The sequence below is a fragment of the Equus przewalskii genome, chromosome 31 (genome assembly GCF_037783145.1).
Source record: "Equus przewalskii isolate Varuska chromosome 31, EquPr2, whole genome shotgun sequence".
Taxonomy (NCBI): domain Eukaryota; kingdom Metazoa; phylum Chordata; class Mammalia; order Perissodactyla; family Equidae; genus Equus; species Equus przewalskii.
The window spans coordinates 6,549,891-6,566,604 of record NC_091861.1 but is presented as its reverse complement, the minus strand read 5'-3'; the positions used below and the strand labels follow the sequence as shown (position 1 = coordinate 6,566,604).

Here is a 16,714-nt window from a genome sequence, read left to right as displayed (position 1 = left end):
AAAAACATTCTCAAAGCTCTCTTATAACAGTTTCATGAGCTGACTAGAAACTTCTAGAATGAGGTGGGATGTGGTGAAATAAAGAGTGTCAGTTTAGGAAATATTCTTGAATTATCAACTTGATGACATGATGGAGACAAGAATATGAAGCTGGTGAAGTGATAAAATATAAAATTGATCTTGCTTTTCTCCTTTACCACTACAGATCATTTTTATGTTCATTTCAGTAGAAGAAAACTAGAAAAAAGAGGATTCTCCTAGAACTCTCACTTCAGGTTCTATATTTTTCAAGAACCCTAGCAAATTGACATATAAGAGGGTAGTATGTTAAAATGTTCTTCTTACTTAATTTGATCAAAATGAAAAGTACTTTTAGTGTTGACTGGAAGATTATAAGTTTAACACAGAACAAAGATATATTTTAAAAACACCAAATGTAGAGATGTCTTTAAAGACTTCACATTAAAAGCATTATGGTATTAGAAAAACTGCAAACACTACAGAAAAAATCAGGAGGTGACAAATGTAAAGGAATGAGCTCTTAAACACAATTTAAGCATCATCACTTAAAGCTACAACATACAACTTAGGAAGGATCACACCATATTGAATAGAATTTCAATATCCAAGAACATGTAGTTCTGCAAATCTAGTCTATATTCAATACATCCAGAATTCACCATTCCTCTTCTGGTCTACATCATTCCCACCTACCATTATATCCTGCCTAGCTTGTCCCACCCAGCCTCTCTGTGTCCTCACTCCCCACAGTCCATTCTCAACACAGCAACCAGAGTGATCCTGTTTAAACATAGCTCTGATCATGACACTATTCTACTCCAAAACTTCCAACAGTTTCCAATCTCTCTCCAAGTAACAGTCAAAATCCTTACTGTAACTTATAAGGGTAACGTATTCTGGTCCTCCAACCTCCCAGGTCTCCTGCTAGTCCCCTCCTCGCTCACTCTGCTCCAGACATACTGGTCACCTCGTTCAACCCAACTCAGGACCTCTGCACTTGCTGCTCCCCAGGTCTTGAATAGTCTCCCCTATGTGGCCACATGGTTTGCTCTCTCCCTCCCTCACTGAAATGGCATTCTGCCCTTTCACACTTCATATCCCTTTTCTTTGCTTCCTTTTCCCCTTAGCTCTTATTATTTAACAAACTATATACTCGATTTATGTACTTTGTTTATTGTTTGCCTCACTTACTAAAATATGAGGGCAGAGACTATTTTTTCTCATTTGTTCACTATATGCCCAATGCTTGGGAATCAATAGGTACTCAGTGGATATTTGTGGAATAAATGATGAATGATTTGTAATCTATATGAGTGTATATACATAGAAAGATCTAAAGCATCAATACTCTCAACTTTAAGTACACTTCTAAACTGATACTGAAACTCAAATAAAAATAAGGCATTATGATGAATGAAATACAATCATGTATATTAAGATTTATTAAGCGTATATCAGATTATTCCAGCTCATGTCGCTCTCTTAACAATATATACAGCCTAAAGTCTTGACTTCACAGTTTAGCCTTCATTATCTTTTGTCTGCTGTTTATTGCTTTTGTCTCCTTTTTATCTCCTCTGTATAATGTCTACCATCATTTATTATTAACAATAATAAGATAAAAACAACTTTATTTATAGAAAGCTTACTATGTGCCTGGCACTGGGCTAAGCACATTACACATATCACCTTATTTAATTCTTATACCACTTAAAGTGGGTTCTACAGTGCTCACTATCTGACTACAGAGCTGACGTTCTTGACTACTAAGTACTGAATAGTTCTATAGGTCCTAAAGAGATCTTCCCATTCATCATGCCTCTAAGCTTGATACCTACGGACATGTTAATGATGATCATTGTTAATATGTATGGAAATCACTGTAATTGCTTTTTATAAACTGTTCTGTTAGTGATCAGTTTATGTTCAAAATACTTAATGAAAAAATACTAAATCTCTTTAACAAGCAAACTAAAACACTACAAAGAGTTTACTAAACGGCTAGAGGTAGCCTCTCTATGGAGACACAATTTATATATACAGTAGTGACAGTCAAAATATTTAAAAATTGGTACAGCATGGGCATCGGCCAATCAGAACAGACACTGGCTATAAAGATACAGGATGCCCACACCAGTGTGCCCCTATAGACTGAGGACTAGCCCTGCAAAGGAGCATCATGCAGTACAACTTCACACTTCTATCTCCCTTGAATCCCAGGAGAGCCAGGGGACAAGAGTTTTTAAGGAAGAATGAATGGCTAAAAATAATTCTCCTTTCAGACCTTAGGGCTAGGTTATGCAGACACATAAGGGCCTAGTTATAGTAATTAGAGGAAGCAAGCTAATTAAAAGCTTTTGACACCTGAAGCAGGGGTAGCAGGCCAAAGCAGCAAGCTTTCACAACAAGCTCTGAAGCCCAGAAGCCTTGAAGCTGCCGGAGCAAGGTTGGAGCAGGCAGAAGCGGTGAGCCACCAGGAAACTGTGGACAGGCAACACCCAGGGCGTAAGTTAAAGGTTTTCCTGAAAGCAAAAAGGAAAACCCAGCGTTAAGTTAAGCAGTAACTGACAACAATTGAGTCGTAGAGAGAAGGTTCTTAACTCGTAGAGCTGTTGATTTTCAATTATCTCTTGCTCCTTTATTGTTTCCCATGATTTATGCAATTCTTATAGGAGTTCCATAAATTGTGCTTTTATTTTCATAGTGTTATTTTTTTAAGTAAAAGCATATTTGATAGAAATGCTGCTATCATCAGTGCCAGAGGTGAGCCTATCTACTGGGTCTATATACCTATTTACAAATTCCTCATAGAAGACAAAATGCCTTGGAGGAAACAGTGATCTCTTTAGGGTTGTCTTTGCATTTCAAAATCTGTTAGTTGATAAACACTACAGGGTATGTGAAGCCACCAGAGATATTTTAACCAAGAATGAATAATTAAGCAGCAAGAGCTCATAATCCAGCCAATATTACTTTTCTATACAAAATTCTCTCTGTCTTAAAATAATAAATTATCTGCAATGTTTGCTGCTTTTATTTTACATACTTTAATCAATACACATAAAGAGCAAGAATAGACCAAAAAAGAAACACAGGCAAAAAAAGACACCTTCTCACACTAATCCACAAATATTATCAGTCAAGCATTAAGCACCCTGAGTTGACTCTTGAGGTCTAAATCGCAGGGACCTGTGACCAGGCAGGACTTATTCCCGGTCTGCTGCAGCCCACTCCCCAGCCCTGCAGCCCATTCTCCAATTCTTCCAAGCATTAAGACTGTAGAGCAAATATCGCTGTCCTTAACTGTCTGCCCACTCAATCCTAAGGAGGAACTTACAAGTCATTCTCCAGTGCCCTATCCTTTTATTCAGTCCCTTTTACAAAAAAAAATTACTCTTTAAGTATTTTTATAATTACTTCCCTTTTTTCCATAGCTCACTCTCAGCTGAGTTCTAAAATCCAACCGCAGTCCCACCATTAATTCTTTGTCCTTTACCAATCTTCTAAATACCCCATGCCACCCTGCCACCACCATCTATGCCACCTCTGTCCTATCCACCCACAATTGATGACCTGTTAGCCAGTTCACAAAAATAGATCCCTCACATTCCCTCATACCATCTTTTAATGTTTCTAAATTTCTACTTATCTTTACTTCTTTTCCTTCAGAATCCAAGGAAGAAGTGCCCTCACCACTTTCAAGGCTAACAGTATCATTTGAGATCTTGATCCTCGAGCCTACCCTTCCTTCCCTTCTTGCCCTTGTTCCATTAAAGGTTTGTTTCTGGACTTCAAGCCCCCTTTCTTCTGGCTCATGAATATCAGTTGATAAACTTTTCCAAGACCATCTCCCATCCAAAATGAAAAACTTTACTGCCATGCTACCTTACCCTCAAGGAACTGATATCACATCCCTTTTCCAAAAGGCATCATTTCTCCAGAAAGCACATTTTTAAGAGGAAAATATGCTTGTTTTTTCCACTTGCTCATCATTTATTTGCTTCTCCATCTCTTTCAATCACCTATTTCAATCTACTGGACTCCCTCATTCTACTGGACTGAAATTATTCTCTCAAAGATCAATAATGACCTTCCAATTTCCAAATAAAATATATTGTTCTCAATTATCATCGCTTGGACCTGTCTTTATTACTGGACATTGCTGACAATCAATATACTTCCCTACCTTTTTTTTTCTGCAACCTGTTAAATGTTGTTCCCCAAGGATCCCTACTCCACCTTTTTTATACCTCCTCTTCTTCCTGATTTGTATTATCTATTCCAAATGCCCCAATTAACACCTAAATGCTGATGACTTCTAAATAATTATTTCCTAATATCTAGACCCATATTATTAGTTGCCTAATAGTCGTCTCTCTACAATGTTCAGCAAACATCTCAAATGTAACAAGTCAAAAATCTGTATACCCAGCGCATTTACTCAAGTTGCATACCTCAAGCATCCATGACTTATACCTTTGTCATTTCTTTCCAATCTGTCTCTCCCACCACCACTAACCTAGTCCAAGTCCTCATTATTTCATCTGAAAAATGATAACAAACTCCTTTTTAACCACCTTACTATATGCTAGACATTACATTAACTGCTGAGAATACAAAGATGAATAAAAGAGTCCTTGCCCTCAAAAATCTCACAGTCCAGTGTGGGAAAGAGACCTAAACAGATAATTACAGTACAACATGGAAAGGAAAGGTAAAAAACAAGGTCCCATAAAAAGCACAGAAGAGAGATTCCTGACTCAGAAGCTGGGAGTGGGGGAGGGAGGAGTATAATATTTGAATATATGTGTTAAAGCTTCTTGGAAGAGATGACTGACACCTGAGTCTTACACAAAAAACTGCAGAAAAAGGGGACTACAGGGGTTTGATTGGACAGAGGAGATGTTTTGGGAAGTGGGGACGGCACGAGCAAAGCAGAGAAGAAAGAAATATCTGTGTTGGAGAGAGGGGTTAAGATGTTCAGGGACAATAAGCAGTGTTCTTTCCTAGGAAAGGATTTGCTCCCAGCAGGAGGAGCAAGAAAGGAGGCTGAAGGATCCAAATAACGGAAGCACTTGCAGGCCATGTTAACTCAACCGGCACCTTAAAAGGCAGATAACAGGCAACCATTCTTCATAGTCGGTTTTAGCTAGATCACTTTAATAGATCTGCAGGGAATGGTTCTGAGGCAGGGAAAGAAATAAGAAGGTTACAGCAATGTTGAGGTGAAAGATACTGAGGAGAAATTCAAGAAATACCGAGGATATAAAAGTAGGTGACTGATCAGATGTGGGGGCCAGAGAGCGAGAAATCCAGGATCTCCCTGCATCTGGCCTCTTCTCTATCCAATCCTTCCTCCACACTATCATTAATATTACCTTTTCAAGAGCACTGTGATTACATCACCACTCTGTTTACTAACATTTGAGAGGACTCCCACTCCTCTAGAATAAAGTTCCTTACTAGCATAGCAGACCAAGTCCTTCACTGCTTTGCTCAAGTGACATTTCAATCCTCATCTTTCACCCCCAAGAACAAAAACCCTATATTCCAGTCAGTCACAAAATCACTAACTGCTCACTGAATAAAAAGAAATGCACTTAAAAGAAAAAACTCTTTATTCTAATGGAATATAATTATTAATGGAAAGTTTCAAAATTAAAGTATAAAAAAATAGAAATCCACAGATAACATTATTTCATAGAGAAAAGAAAACCAATCTGAAATCATATAACTTTGTCCATATCCTTTCAACCAGCAAGATCAGGTTCTGGAAATTTATTCTAAAATAAACAATTTAGGGGCCGGCCCTGTCGCCAAGTGGTTAAGTTCCTGCGCTCCACTTCGGCAGCCCAGGGTTTTGCCGGTTCGGATCCTGGGCGCAGACATGGCACCGCTCATCAGGCCACGTTGAGGTGGCGTCCCACATGCCACAACTAGAGGGACCTACAACTAGAATATACAACTATATACCGGGGGGGTTTGGGGAGAAAAAAAGCAGGAAAAAAAAAAAGGAGATTGGTTGGGGCTGGCCCCTTGGCCGAGAGGTTGGGTTCACACGCTCCGCTGCAGGCAGCCCAGTGTTTCATTGGTTCGAATCCTGGGCGCAGACATGGCACTGCTCATCAAACCACGCTGAGGCAGCGACCCACATACCACAAGTAGAAGACCCACAATGAAGAATATACAACTATGTACCGGGAGGTCTTTGGGGAGAAAAAGGAAAAAATAAAATCTTAAAAAAAGAAAAGGAGATTGAGTTGTTAGCTCAGGTGCCAATCTTTAAGAAAAAATAAATAAAAAATAAAATTAAATAAAAATAAATGATTTAGAAAATAATGTGAAATGCAGTGAAAGCATTATGTATAAAAGGGTTTTAGAGAGCATTATTTATAACATAGAAAAAACAGAACAACATAAATATTTCATTCATTCATCCTACAAATATGCCTTGAGCACCTATTATGTACTAGATACTACTGTAGGTGCTGGGGAATTGCAGTGAAGTGAGAGGAAAAAGATCCTATATTCATGGAGCGAACATTCTAGCTAAGGTTATAGTTAAGTAAACTATACAACATCCACATAACGGACTTTTATGGAGCCTTTAGAAATCAGTTTTACAAAGAATTATTTCAACACGTGTGAAAAAGACAAAATATTTGGTAAGAAAAGCTAGTTAGATATTAATGTTTAAAACTATCCCAATTTTATTACCTATGAATAGAAATAAAATTGGAAAGATATGCCCCAAAATTATAGAAGAAGATCTCGCTGCTCTGTACCTTCCCTCTTGCTGATTAGCCTGTGACCCTAATCAAGGGCACAGAGCATGTTTGGATTACGGTACACGATTAATAAGTATTATTTTCATTACCCAAGACAAAGAAGCAAGAAATAAAAAACTTTCATTTTTCTGTTTTTAATCTCTAATAAGGAAAATTATTATATTTACAAGCACTGTACTACATACTGAGTATATTGAACAAAGAAGTTCAATCCTTGCCTTCATTTATAGTCTATTGATGAAGACAAAAATTAAACACAGAAACAAGGAATTTAATAGTTAAAAGTGTAAGTGCTGGGAAGAAGTTGTGGAGCAGATCTCCCCTTCCCCATCAGAAAGATGAAAGCAGCTTACATCTTTACTCCTATTTTAGAAACACATTCATCCACTGATTTCATTCTCCTATTCAGTTGTTTTATTGATTTCATTCTGCCATTCTTTCACTGATTTCCAAATATGAAATGACTTTAAAGAAGTAATATATAATGACGAAATACATTTTGTTAGGGAGGACCTCTGCTTTCTCTGAAAACACAATATCTGTTAATATTGGCCTTAAATATAATGCACTAGTCATTTCAAAGTACCTGGAGGAACTTTATCAAACAAAGACAAGTGCTTGGACAAATTCACTCTGTTCTACCTCCCTTTTCTGTAAAATGTATCCTGCTATCTTTTTCTTCCTAAAATTCAAGTTAGGAGTGAACAGAAATACTCTACCTCAAAAGCAAGAAAGGCTCAGGCCAGTCCCGAGGGGTGGCCAAGGGGTTAAGTTTGCACGCTCCACTTCGGTGGTCCAGGATTTGCCAGTTCAGATACTAGGTGTGGACACACCACTCATCAAGCCATGCTGTGGTGGCATCCCACACAGAAGAACTAGAATGACTTACAACTAGGATATACAACTATGTACTGGGGCTTTAGGGAGGGGGGAAAAAGCAAGAAAGGCATTATCCTCTCTCTTAGAGTCAAGAGGTAAGTGTTGAAAAACAAAGGTAACTCCACTTCTGTCCATACGGTGAACTCAAACAGATTAAGTTCACTCAAGTCTTGTCCTCTAGCAATTGGCCTGGAAGCCCATATCTTAACATCGCTCTTTGCGATGTGTATGTTAATACACAAACTTTGAGTCTACTTTGTGAGGAACCAAGGTTTACATTTGGGAAAAGGTAGGTGGAAATCTCCAGTTTGACTCCAAGTTCATGTCTTCATCCCTTTAAACACAGGATCCTGATTAACTCTGAACCTGATCTGGTTCCAACATACTAGCTAAAACCCAGAGGCAAAGAGAAGAGAGTAACTGGAACCTCACTCCTTGTATGGATCTAATTATCTTATAGCCTAGAAATCAAAAGTATCAAAAACATCCAGGATCTAGAGTACAGAGACCAAAGACATTCATGAATGATATGTAGAGGCAGGAACAGAGAAGATTTGGGGTCCTCAAAGGATGGAAACACTTAAGTAGTATAAAGAACCTCAGCTGTGAAGACCAGCCAAGAAGCACTCAATTAGAGAAATAAGAGCCAGGAACACTGACTTTTGTTGACGTTTTCTTTTTAAGTTAGTATTTAGAGATTGTTTTGAGAGACTAAACTAGGAGCCCTCATTTACTTCCCTCCCACCATCAATCTCATGAAGTGACAGAAAATGTAAGTTTTTTAAAGGAATAAAACCATAATAACATTGGAAAATAAGGTGACTAATATCAGCTGATCAGATATTTTAAAGAATTCCCGGAATCTGGGTGAATAAAATGGGGTTAGATAGAGAAACAAGAATGGAGAAAGGACAGCCTGAACTACACTTCAGAAAAAAATTTAATGCACAGGTAAAAACAATTATATAGAGAGTTAAAGCTCAAAATCAATGAACTCAAGGAGTAAGCAGAGGTCAAAAGGAAATTGTCAGTGTACATTCTGTCAAAACTGGATTTAGTGAAGCCATTTTTAAATGGTGTCAGAGCTGCCTTTCCAGAGAAACTGCCTTGAGGTCTTGAACCTTGGATGGGGCCAAGTCTTTGGTCTGGGACCAAACAGCAATTGTTTTATGAGCAATTGTTTGAGAAGTCATCAGGAAAATGGACATCCCAATCACAAAGATTGATGATTGTGGACTTTCTGAAGATAGAATCGTCAATCAATGTTTAGCCAAGACCAGCTTCTGCCTCCAACTCCAATGAAAATTCTTTGTAATTCTTTGTAATCTTAAAATTCTTTGTAAGACCTTGACTTTTACACCCTAGTGAGACACTATTTGGGTTTCTACCTGAATCTGTGCTCCCCAAACTGCAATTCTGTGATTCCCAAATAAACACTTTACCTCTTAAACAGGTTTCTGATTTTTACAGGCTGATATAAGGTGTCAGAAGTAGGATCTAAAATGATTTCACTGTCATGGACCAGCATCCCCTGGAACCAAATACGATACCTACAGAAGCCCCTTGTGCTCACTGTTTCCACGGAAAACCACCTCCTCTGACTGTGAGTCCTCTCAGGCTCTGACCTCCCTGATTTTCATTGAGGTGATTGCCTTTCTTTGAGATGCAGGGGAGAACAGCCCAATTTGGGGTTGATCAACCAGGAGACAAGTGTCTCAAAACCAGCTCACGGCTACTGCCATCTAAAAGGGTTCCCTGTTTGGGCCAGCCTACGGTAGCTCATAGCTATTGCTGTCTGGAAGGGTTTCCCTATTTGAGCCAGCTCAACGCAGCTGATGGCTGTTGCCATTTGGAAGGGTTTATTCCCTCTGATGAGTACTCACATTCCGTCTTTGTGTCATTTGTCCAAACAGCTGAGCCACTGGGTCAGAAACACAGGTAACAACCTGGAGCTTGCAACTGCTTTCTGTTTGTCTCTTTGTTTGGTGTGCTTTAACACTGGAATCTCATCTTCTAAAAGTTTCCAAGAAGTTCCCTCGGGAACTTCAGCTGGGTTTATGTTTAAGAACTACAGTCCTTCCTCTTGTAAATTTTTGTCCCAGTAGACCAATAATACAAAAGATGATTTAAAATTACAGTGGCCACTTTGGGGCTCCTTTGAACTCCCAAAACTTGTCTTTTTGCACACTAGATTTGAGAACCATCTGAGAACACACACATTGAATACAATCTTTAATTTCTAAAGAATCAAGTGCACAACCTTCGAGCACACCTGCTTAAAAACTATGATTCAGAAAGCTGTAAATATTCACAAAAATGGAAAATCTTACTAAGCTTGTTTCGTGTTCTGAGAGCTTAGCTTGGTAACCATCAGGTTAGGGGCCCAAAATATGCCTGGACAGAAATATGGGTTGCACCCCATTTGCAGCTACTGTCCTACCAAACTGCTGTCAGCCCTCAGGGAAATAACAATGGCCATTAGAAGGAACATTCCAATTAGATCATTGGATCTAATTCAAAGATCATTTAAGAAGTGCACTTAAAAGCAAAGGCTTCAAAATTCCAAAATAGCCTTATTGAAAGTTGTGTTGCAAAAAGCTAATGAAAAATTAAAGATATGAGATACCTAAGAAAAAAGACTATACAACCATAAACAAAAGTCCATTAAGTTAATGGCTTTAGAGACACCCTGATATCCAGCCTCAAAGGAGGGCCCCGTATGGACACCTCCCAGAGATAACAAGACTAAGAGATTTCCTGGTAAATTGCTAAGTTACTCCCTTAAACAACCAAGTGGAAACTAAAACTAAAAATTAATGGAGTTATTTGATACTCCCAGAAATATTTATTGTTTGTCCCAGCTGAAACTTGACAAGAGATTTCAAAGGATTTAATAACTTATGATCAGAAATTCAGCCAAACAGGAAAATTGGAATTTGGCCAAATTTCCTATTCTGAGCCTAATAGGAAAACTAAAGTAAAACTTTGTACCTAGAGGGAAAGAAACAAATTGAGGATAATGTAGTTAGACGGGTGAATACCTACAATGTCATTTAAGTTACATCTTACAAATCTTTGCAAAACTGAAAATGCAGCTCTAGAGGCAATTCAGTTTCCACTCATTCCTTTTCACCAACTCCAAAACCTCTAAAGGCTTCTAACCACTCCAGGAACTCTTATCTAGACCATCTCCAATTCCTAAGACTGAAAATAAAAAGACAAGACAGAGGGGAGCTTTTAGAGATGCAGATTGCTGTGGAAGCACCCTTGCCCAAAAAATCTAATTTAAGGAAAATTTGAAAACCAAGGCTATAAGATCTCTGTTTGTATCTGTGTGTTTACATGCATGTTCATATACATATGTTGTAAATATATGATATTTTTCTACCTCTGGACGGTATTATCACGACTAGTTTATAACAGAGCTCTATTTAATTGGCTTTAAAAGAAATAAGTGCTATATAAATTGAGTATACTCTCAAAAATTTAACAAAAACTAACCCAAATGAATTTCAAGATCATATAATCTAGGAAAATATTAGGTACTAAAGCTAATTTAAATTTCTTGGATTAATTAAAATAGGCATGGCTTTAGAGTTATCAGCATTTATAAAAACCTTTGTTCTACCTAGGTTTACTAAAAGTCAAACAAGTTCATGTTGTCCCTGTTGCAAGATTTGGCAGCAAAAAATTGCTAACTGTCTAATGTCTCCTGAAGTTTCTGTAGGTAACCCATACATAATTACTGATAACAAGTGAACTAAATAGATGTAAGTAAGATAAAAGGTTTTTTGGTGAACTTTTTAACAATAATTATGTGTTATGATATATGTATTTAAAATAACTTCAAGACCTTAGAGTTCTGTGAAATTATCTTAAATGATAGAAATTTATTGAGTATCTAGATCATTTCCAAAAAAGATAAAATATTAGACACTAATTGCTAAGCATAGGTTTATCCACTTTTGGCTTCTTAGAAAAACTAAAAGATGTCAAGGTATATTAGTAAACATGTCTTGTGCCACAATGAAAAATTTATGCTATGAGAAAATGTATGTTTTCCAGAAGGCCCCCAGAACATTCCAAAGTTTCGTTAAACTAATTAGACTTATTTGGTATGTTTGCCCTTAAAAGAACTTGACAGTAAGGCTTTGCTCTGGCACTCTTGTTGCTCAAATGTGGCCTAAGACTCCTAAGGAAACGACTTTCCCTCCTACGTGGGTCACGACACATCAGAAACGAGCCTTCCTGGCAGCAAGGGATCAACCATGACATGACGTAACAGAAATAAACCTTCCTGGAGACGAGGGATCAATGATACTTTTCCAATGGTTGGAAGCAATGCTTTCCAAAGGTTGATCAGTGACACTTTCAAAGAAAGATCTCAATAAAAGGAGGAAATGTCAAAATTTACTTCAGTGGAGCCATTTTAAAATGAAGTCAAAGCTGCCTTTCCAGAGAACTTGACTTGCTGTCTTGAATGTTGGACGGGGTCAAACCTTTGGACTGGGCCAAAGCAGCAACTGTTTTACAAGCAATTGTTTGAGAAGTCAGCAGGAAAACGGACATCCTGATCACAAAAACTGATGATTTGGGGCTCTCTGAAGATAGAATCAATAGTCATCAACGTTTGGCCAAGACGAGCTTCTGCCTCCAACTCCAATAAAAACTCTGTAATACAACCTCCCTTCTTTGCCTTTAGAAGCCCCTGACTCTTACTCCTGACAGGACACTATTTAGGTTTCTACCTGAATCTGTGCTCCACAAATGGCAATTCTTTGATCTCAAATAATTGCTTTACCTCTTGAACCGATTTTTAAAGGCTGACAACTCCAAATTTTATCATTTTTGCTAGAAGATATAATTGTATACTTTTAAGTATACAATAAAATAATAAATGAAAAGGAAACAATCAGAAACAAGGTAATTCAGTAAGGTAGCTGGTAACAAAAGTAGTATCAACTAGTATATATAAATAAATATCTTTCATATTTTCCAAGAAAAGGAAATATAACGGTAGAAAATATCCCAACAACAGCAACAGAAGAAAAAATACCTAGTAATTAACATAACAAGAAACAAGCAAAAAGTTTATGAAAACTGCCCATCTTTCTTCTCTGAAATTACATATCATATTGTAATCCCAAAGAAAACTGGGCATCAAATCTCCTTTAATTAATATGTAAATTTAATTTTAACCCACTGAAAATAGCACTTTTTTATGTACACAGGTTGAGTCTAATGTTCATGTAGAAAAATAAACACTGCTATTTCTAGTGGTATGGAATATTAGATACCCTGAATGAGCTTCCCAAACATCATAAATGTGAGAAACTATTAAAACAAACTTTTAAACACACTTTAGAGCTGAGATGAAAGAAACTGGTATAGCATCAAAACTAAGTGCACCTATGAGACTTTATACCACTATGATAAAGAGAAGTCACCCAACAAAATAAACAAATACCTATTCAACAATAAAACAAAAACCAAGTGCATCTAAGAATACTAAAGGATGAGCAAGCTTAGCTGGCTTTCACCCTGAAGGTTTCTGCCAAACTCTGGAGATGGAATTTTTACTTTGATAGCTGTAAAGCAGGCAGGGACAGGAAATAAAGACTGGCAGCACCCAAAGGTAGATAACGTAACAGGGAGCCATAGATATAAAAAATAGCTCCTGAAACCAATTAAGTGGATTTACAATGGTCACAGGATATAAAGTCCATATACAAAAAAATCAGTTGCGTTTCTATACACTAGTAAGTGGTAAATGTTTCATGTGTACTAGACAAGAAATAAGCGGTCATCAGTTGTTGAGTATAGTCAATTAAGTTGAGTTTAAGAGCTGTTCACATCTTTTATTCCTTACTGATTTTTGTATACTTGTTCTCTCAGCTATTAAAATGTGTTAAAATCTCCTACTATGAAATTGATATGTCTATCCTTTTAGTTCTGCCCATTTTTGCTCTATATACATAAAAGCTATTAATTAGGCAATACAAAGTTATAATGGATGTGGTATAATAAAAATAAATATTTGGCCTCTGTCCCTAGTTCCTGGGACACAGATGCTAAAACCTTGGAATCTGTGGAGTGACAAGATTGTCTTTTGTATGTTAATGAGATGACAGGTGGTTGGGGGCCCTAGATAGTCTCAGCATGGGGGCTGGCTGCCAGAAAGACTAAGCCATGATTAGAAGCTTGTAACTTTCAGCCCCATCCCAAACCCCCACGGAAGGGGAGAGAGGCCACAGATTGAGTTGTTAATGGCAAATGATTTCATCAATCATGCCTATGCAATGAAATCGCCACAGAAACCCCTAAATGAAGGGGTGCTGGGAGCTTCCAGGTTGCTGAACACATCAAGGCGCTGGGAGAGCAGTGTACTCAGAGCGGCAAGCTCCACACCCCTCCTCCCATACATTGCCCTATGCATCTTGTCCATTTGGCAGTTCCAGAGTTATATCTTTTATAATAAACCAGTAATACTAAGTAAAATTCCTGAGTTCTGAGAGTTCTTCTAACAAATTATTGAACTTGAGGAGGGAGTTGTGGGAACCCCTAATTTATAGTTGGTTGGTCAGAAGTACTGGTGGCCTGAAACTTGTGAATGGCATCTAAAGTAGGGGGAGTCTTATGGGACTGAGACCTTTAACTTTTGGGATCTCATGCTAACTCCAGGTAGATAGTGTTCAAATTGAATTGATTTGTTAGACACTCAGTTGGTGTTCAGAGAGTTGGAGAAGGGTTGGTAAGAGAAAAAGGAAAACCACACATTTGGTGTCAGAAGTGTTGTGAGTAAAAACAGCTCAATGGGTATATGTATTTCCCTGACATATAAATCTGTTAGCATGTGACATTTCTTTCTTTATATGTGGTTAGATGGAGAAATATTTCTTCACCTAAGTCTACTTTGTGTGATTTTAGAATAGTCACATTGCTTTAATTTAGCGTTTGCATGGTATATGCATTTTCAACATTTGTAATTTTTCTATATTCTTATATTGAAGATGTATACTCAACATAGCAGATATTCCTGAATTTTCTTTCTTTAAGTGAACAATCTTTTTATTTTGCCTGGATTATTTACTCAGTTTATATTTTGTATAACTGCTTAAACACTTGGATGTATTATTTTGTTTATCCTATCTGCTCACTATTCTTTTTTATTTTCCATCATTTGATTTCCCACCCCATAGTTTATTAGTTATACACTATAACACTCTTAAGTAGCTATCCTAAAGATTACAACTTATAATATTGATTTATTAAATTAGTATTCTTTTTTTTTTTTTTTAAAGATTTTATTTTTTCCTTTTTCTCCCCAAAGCCCCCGGTACATAGTTGTGTATTCTTCGTTGTGGGTTCTTCTAGTTGTGGCATGTGGGACGCTGCCTCAGCGTGGTCCGATGAGCAGTGCCATGTCCGCGCCCAGGATTCGAACTAAGGAAACACCGGGCCACCTGCAGCGGAGCGCGCGAACTTAACCACTTGGCCACGGGGCCAGCCCCTAAATTAGTATTCTTACCACCTCCTAGACAATAATTGGACCTCAGAACACATTAAATCCATACTCCCACCTCCCACTCAATGTTGTAGTCATGAAATCCAAGCCTACATATGTATACCCTACAAGGCATTATTGTTACTGTTTTACAGAGTCATCAAAAGACATGTACCCTTTCAGTGAGATTAAAAGACCTCTTTACTCTTTCTAAAGCTTTCTTTTGTACATTTCTGTGCTTCATCTAGGATCATTTTCCTTCTGCCTTAGATTGCCTTCAGTATTTCCTTTAGACTAAGTCTACTGATGACAGATTCTGTTTTCCATTGTCTAAAAACATCTTTATTTTGCCTTCATTTAAAAGTTTTATCGAAACATAATTCATATACTATAAAATTCATCCTTTTAAACTATACAGTTCACTGGTTTTCAGTATATTTACAAAGTTGTACAATCACCACCACTATCTAATGCCAGAATATTTTCATCACCCTAAAAAGAAATCCTATACCCAGAAGCAGAAAGGCCCACTCCCCTCTCCCACCAGCCCCTGACAACCACTAATTCACCTTCTGCTCTATGGATTTGTCTATCCTAGATATTTCATAAAAATGGAATTATACAACATGTGACCTTTTGTGTCTGATTAATTTCACTTAGCATGATTTCAAGGTTCACCCATGTTGTAGCATATATCAGTACTTCATTCTTTGTGTGGTTGAATAATGTCCCATTGTATGGATATATCACATTTTTCTATCATTCATCAGTTGATGGGTATTTGGATAGTTTCCACTTTTTGGCTATTATGACTAAGGCTACAATGAACACTGATGCACAAGGTTTTGTGTGTACGTATGTTTTCAATTCTCTTGAGCGTGTATCTAGGAACAGAATTGCTGGATTAAATGGTTGTTTTCTAAAGTGGTTGCACCATTTTACAATCCCACGAGCAGTGCACAAGAGTTCCAATCTCTCCACATCCTTGTCAACAACTGTTATTGCCTTTTTTATTACAGCCACCTTAGCAGGTAGGAAATGGTATCTTATTAGGGCTTTGACTTACACTTCCCTAATGACTAATGATGTTGAGCATCTTTTCATGTGTCTATTGGTCATCTATATATCTTCTTTGAAGAAATGTGTATTGAAATCATTTGTCAAATTCTTAGGTTGTTTGTGTTTTTATTGTCACACTGTAAGTGTTCTTTATGTATTTCTGGATACTAGACCCTTATCAGATATATGATTTGCAAATATTTTCTCCCATTCTGTGGATCGTCTTTTCACTTTCCTGACAGTGTTTTTTTGGAAGCACTAAAGTTTTTAATCTTGATGAAATCTAATTGATGTATTTTCTTTGGTACTTGTGGTTTTGGTATATATTTAAGAAATTACTGCTCCACCCAAGGTCACAAAAATTTACACCTATGTTTCCTTCTAAGAGTTTCATAGTTTTAGTTCTTCAATTTAAGTCTATGACCTATTTTGAGTTAATTTTTATATATAGTGTGAGGGAGGG

General features: G+C 37.3%; 1 protein-coding gene across 19 annotated transcripts in view; it reads right to left on the bottom strand.

The window, feature by feature from the left end:
* CDC42BPA (CDC42 binding protein kinase alpha) overlaps nucleotides 1-16,714 on the bottom strand; it is a 327,094-nt gene that overhangs the window by 218,524 nt on the left and 91,856 nt on the right. For 2 of the 19 annotated variants that reach the window (XM_070602633.1, XM_070602638.1), the window contains exon 3: nucleotides 2,386-2,543. The exons of the other annotated variants lie outside the window; for them this stretch is intronic. The gene's annotated coding sequence lies outside the window, so the exon portion shown is untranslated. The remainder of the gene's footprint in view (nucleotides 1-2,385; nucleotides 2,544-16,714) is intronic. 19 annotated transcript variants of the gene reach the window in all.